This window comes from Gossypium hirsutum, chromosome A12 (genome assembly GCF_007990345.1).
Source record: "Gossypium hirsutum isolate 1008001.06 chromosome A12, Gossypium_hirsutum_v2.1, whole genome shotgun sequence".
NCBI classification, from domain to species: Eukaryota; Viridiplantae; Streptophyta; class Magnoliopsida; order Malvales; family Malvaceae; genus Gossypium; species Gossypium hirsutum.
The window spans coordinates 79098685-79104512 of record NC_053435.1 but is presented as its reverse complement, the minus strand read 5'-3'; the positions used below and the strand labels follow the sequence as shown (position 1 = coordinate 79104512).

General features: G+C 35.9%; 1 pseudogene; it reads left to right on the top strand.

The window, feature by feature from the left end:
• Window positions 1-359: 359 nt before the first annotated feature.
• LOC121203157 (myosin-3-like) lies at window positions 360-5464 on the top strand (annotated as a pseudogene).
• Window positions 5465-5828: the final 364 nt, after the last annotated feature.

Here is a 5828-nt window from a genome sequence, read left to right as displayed (position 1 = left end):
GAAAAAATCCAACTTCAAGGACAAAAATGGAACTAGATTCTAAGTTTAAGGACTAAAGTCGACAAAAAATATACAGATACCAAAGTGGACCTAGTTGTCAAGTTAAAGGGCAAAAAATTATATTATTCCTAAACAAAATACTAACTCGGTAGACATAAAACAAAAAAGAAAGTGATGTTGTAATGAATCTGAAATTTATAGAAGAATTATAAAAATATTAACAATTCCACTTGCATTTTTAAAATCGAGAGATAAAAGTATGTGGACTAAATTGTAAATATATAAAGAGTACAAGTACTTAAAATATATTTTAACAAAAAGAGAAGAGTCTTCCAAAACAAGCTTCCGTCTAACGCAACAAGAAGAATCCCGCTACTATAAAAAAGTAGTTAGGGTTTCAAAATCCCCCCATTTTTATTTTACTTCATTTGTTGACTCAGTCTACTCCACTCTCATCAATGGCTACTAATGAAATTGAAAAACCGGATACCTCAATTTCTTCAAAGCACAGTCAAAGCCCCTAAGACAATGTGCCTCAATCGGCACCGGCACCGGCACCAGCTAAGCAGGTCGACACCTCTCCGTCTTCGAAGCTTGTGGATGCCAAGCAATTCATACTCTCCGTTGCCGCCAATATCTCCTCTCAGCCTTTCCCTACTTACGATCCCAACGTTTGGGGCTTCCTCACCGCTATCTCTAACAATGCCCGTAAAAGCCCTCAGGTCCTTTCTCTCCCTCAATTTTATTTGGTTGAAATATGCCTTAGGTCCTTGTAGTTTTCACAAATTTGGAATGTAGTCCTGCACTTTTATTTCCAGGAATTTAGTTATTCTACTTTTTGAATTTCAAAATTCAAGTACAATTGTTAATATTGATAATTTTTTTGGTTAAATTTGTTAAAAAAAATTCACTTAGTAGAAATTTAACTGAAAAATGATGATGATGTTGTAACGAATCTTAACAGAGTTAATAATTGGACCTGAGAGGGACTAAATTCCTAAAAATAGAAGTACAGTGATTAAATTTCAAATCTACGAAGAGTACAGGGATTTATGACATATTTTAACCATTTTATTTCAGTAGTAAAATTTCAAAATTTTAGTAAATTTTCAACCATTTTGTTTAGATCATATTGTGAATCATCTTTTTGAAATTACGTTTAAGCTTGACATGAATATATGTTAAAATTGTATTATGTAAGTGAAAGACTGATGAAGAGATTATTTTTTGTTTCCTTAGGTATGAATATGCTTTTGAGTGCAGATGAGCACTGGATTGGCAGATTAGTGGAGGATATGAGTTTTCGAATTGAATCACGCTGGGTTAGTATGAAACATTGCAAAATATATGGGAAGAGAGTGAGCATGATGAGCAGTTGTTGAACTGTGATGTATCTATTTACTTAAAGGATATGAGGTTATTGTTCTGTTTGTGTTTTCTTTTGTGGGGATTTTTTGTAGTTTTCGGGTTCTGATTGTGTTATGCGTATTTGTAGTGTGAATGGGACGTTTTTTAATTGAGAGAGGTTGAGGAAGAATAGTCCTGAGTTGAAAGTTCAACATGGTGACATCATTTCATTTAATGCTCCTCCACATCATGGTACTACTATTATCTATATCATCAATGAACTTTTCTTTTATTTCTTTCAATTCAATTGAGGTTCAATGCTTGAACCGTCTTTCACAGTAAGCAATTACCCTTTTTGGATGCAGAACTTGCTTTTGCCTTCGTATATAGAGATGCTCTTAAGTTGGCTCTATCGGTGGAAGGTGCATGTGCAAAACAAAAAGTGGGTATATCTTCGAAATTCATTACTTTCTTTTCGGAGCTTTCATAATTTTGTTGGTTTTTATTGAAGAAAGAGATACTAAGCTACTACTACCTGAAACAATTGCCCCTTATCATGTAGATGAACTTACTTGTGAAAACAAGAGACAAAAAGGTATTGACATTGGTGCTCCTGAGGGTCCTATATCTCTTGATGATTTTCGGAGTCTTCAACGGTCAAACAAGGTATCCTATTTTGGATTCATGAGTCTTCTGATTGCTCAAACCATCAAACCTTTGAGTTCCATCACACAATAAATAGTAATAAAACTGATTGCAGGAATTGAGGAAGCAATTAGAAGATCAAGTGCTTGCAATAGATAAATTGCGTAATGAAATTGTGCAACCGTTGAGCGTCATGAGAATGTATGCTCTTCTGACAGACTCTAACCTTTCTCTCTGATTTATGTCTATCTTTAAGTTGGTATTGCTGAGTGCCTATGTTACTGGATACCATGGTTCTTTTAATGGCATAAATTCAATTGATGCAGCACCCTACTTTGATTTCATGCAGTTATTGTGAATGGTGGTTAAACCTGCTTGCAACATTAAATTATATTATATTCATATTTTATCTTTTGTTAACAATCAGTCTGCTATAGCTAAGTTCAGCTAGAAATGACCTTTAACAAAGAGAAAGTTAATGTGCAATGGTGAATAAAGTGTTTATGATATTTCTTGGAGCTCTTTCTGAGATTGGTGCCATTTCTTCAATTTGACAAGTTGCTGCTATTTATTTGGATCCTTGGTAATTTAGATATATTCTAATCTGTTTCTGTAAGAAATCAAAGAGATAAAAGAATCAGTTGCAAATTCATACCTTGATCAAATCAAAGAAATGAAAATTTTGCTGGATGTTAAACAGAAGAAGCTTATAGAGGTCAGTAGGGTATCAGCTGAACAAAAGCGTGCTATTGAAGACCTTAATGAAAGATTTAGTGCTTCCATGCAGTCATGTACTGAAGCAAATGAAAGAATAATGAAGTAAGTAATGAGTTGCTGTTGGCTTTTTTACTTTTAGTCAATTTATGGCACCAAATAGAATAGAAGATATGATGGCTTAATTTCATATTTTCAATCAGAAGGCATCTATAGCTGAACTCAAGGTTCAGTTAGAGGAAGAGCGAGATCAAAGACGAGAAGAACGAGAAAAGGCCGTTGTTGATTTAAAAGCAGCAGTGCAAAGAGCGCAGTCAGAATCTCAAAAGGAACTGCAAAGACTGTCAGATATTGCTTTAAAACGAGAAAAAGAGCTAGAAGAAGCAATTAATAAGCTTGAAGTCAGACTACTGTCTTTTGCTTGCTTACTTGGATGTCCTTCATGTGTAATTTATATCAATGGAACTAAGAAATGAAATGTTATGCATCACAATTCTCAGGAATCACTGGGAAAGAGCTCGACACAAGTGGAAGATCTGGTGTCCAGACTAGTATTATCTGCATTGCTGTTTGATTTTGAATTTACACATATGATACCACTTTTTAATCTGAATTTTGAAGGGCTTGTGTCTTAATTCCTTTATCGACTTCAGGAAGACACTAGGTAGAAATTGGTCAACTCTGATAATAAGGTTCGCCAACTAGAAGCTCAAGTTTCTGAAGCAAAACAGGCCTCAGCAAATGCAAGAAAAGTAAACCCTTTTTCTTTTTTGTTCCTGTCCATATGGACAGACATATGCAAATAGATTTTTCTAAATCTGACATTTAATGTGCTTTTGAGCAGCAAGTGGAAGAACTTGAACATGAAATTAAAGGATTGAGGAAACATCTTGAGACTGAGAAGGTATAATTTTATATTATATTATTTTTACTTATTTAAGATGTTATCTTGTATGATATGGACTATATGCCATTCACTCTGCTGCTCAAGATTGAGATTGTCTATTAATTTGTTGATAACTCGCTATCACACTTTCTTAAATCTTCAAGTAAATCTGGTTTGTACCAGTAGCTTTTGAAGGCATAACAGATCAGTTTAGATACAACTTAATCTATTAAATAATAAATCAATCTGGGTATTGTAGACCTCGGTGTTGTCATGTTTACTGAGTTACTGTATTGTTAAGCTGAGGTTTCCTTTACTGTTGGTAGCAGGCAACCCGAGAAGAAGTATGGAGTAAAGTTTTTGCTCTTGAGCTTGAAATAAATGCTGCAATGCGGGATCTTGATTATGAAAAGAGGAGGCTGAAAGGTGCTAGGGAAAGAATTATGCTTCGGTATGATTTCTATGACAATAGCAATTGTTTGATCTTTAGTTGCACTGTTGGTCCTAAGCATCTTACTGATCAAGGTTTGATCCTTTTTTAATATTGTGTGTGTTAACATGGATGCTGTTCAAACATCTTGTGGAGTTTTTCATTTAGATGGTGATATTTGTGTGGTTGCTTTGCAGAGAAACTCAGCTACGAGCATTCTATTCCACAACCGAGGAAATCTACATACTGTTTGCAAAGCAGCAGGAACAACTGAAGCCAATACAGAGAACTCTGGAAGATGAGAATACTTCTGTTGATATGACCTAAATGCTCCTAACATGACCACCTATAGAACCATAGGCAGAGAAAAGACTGCTACCGGCTACAATAGGAACGGTGCCACAAAGGCAGGCTCCAGTACTTCAGCTCAGAGGGTTGATAGTTCTAGTGATGAAGTCAGTGCTACTAAGAAGAATGACTGTGGCATAAAAAGTCAAGAAGTTGGTGAAAACACTCAGGAGGCAGAATTTACGAGTGTCGATCCTTTTGTTAAAGGTGGCTTTGGTTCTGACATAGATGGTGTTGGTACAGCTCCTGTTTATGAAGGAGATACCATTGGAACTGAGCGTGTTCTTGAAACTGAAAGCTTGGGAATCGAGGTTGAACGAAATGTTGATTTAAACAGGTGTGGAACTTTAGGCAGAGATACAATGCAGTTTGATTGTGAAACTGATGCACATGAAAGCAACAATCAAATTCAAACAACTCGTTCGGATGCTTCCATACATTCTCAGTCAAATAAACATTACAAGACTCAAAATTCGGTGGCAGACACAGAACCTGGAGGCACAATTAAAACAGCAGAGCTTTTAGCTTCTGAAGTTTTGGGTAGTTGGGCTTATAGTACTAATCCCTCTGTCCACGGAGAAAAGGAATCCCCTAAAATTGAGGACAACAATGATGATTGTGTCATGGCTCTCTTAGCTCTCCATGATTCTAGTGGTATGGTAGCTGAGAGCCAAAGTACACCGTCTTCCAAGGCTACTCCTTCCAGACGTATTGTCGAACTTCAAGCATTAAGTGAGATGATTGGGATTGTGGCTCCTGATTTAAAGGAGCAATTTCTGGGTGCTACTACTGATGATCTTGATCAACAGAGGACTAAACAGAGTTTTATTTCTGACTCAGACACTGAGGATTGTACTGACAGCAACGATGAAAATAACAACGAAGTAGCTGCTAAGAGTGGTTCAATATCGGATGCAGAGACAGAGGGGAGTAGTAAGCAGGCTAATGAGGATCGAAACCATAATGATGTAATGGAGGAGGATGAAACTAACAGTGAATATCCTCATATCAAATCTTCATCTTGAACGATCGTCATTCATTATCTGTCTATATGGTATATTATCTTTAATCCTTTATCTCTCTTAATTTCTTCATTCTCATCTCCATTCATAATTCATTTTAATGAACATAGGTAGACTCGTCATGGGTTCAAGTCATTCAACTTTAAGACTTGTGTTTCCAAGTTGGTTTATTACAGATTTGGCTCGTTTCGGGTTCAAATCTATTTAGGTTTGGATCAATTTAGGTTCGGGATTGATTCAAACATAATGATTAAAAAGAGAAATGTTAGGGAAAAGTGTCAAGTGTAATTCACTATTAGAAAGAGATATTCATAGATGTCTTGTTTGAAATTTAGAGAGCACGGGGATAGATGAATTGGACCACGTGGTTGAGATAGGGACCTGATAGAGGGTGAAAGCTAGCTAGCTCCTCAATAAAACTCTTGTTCTAGAAGTC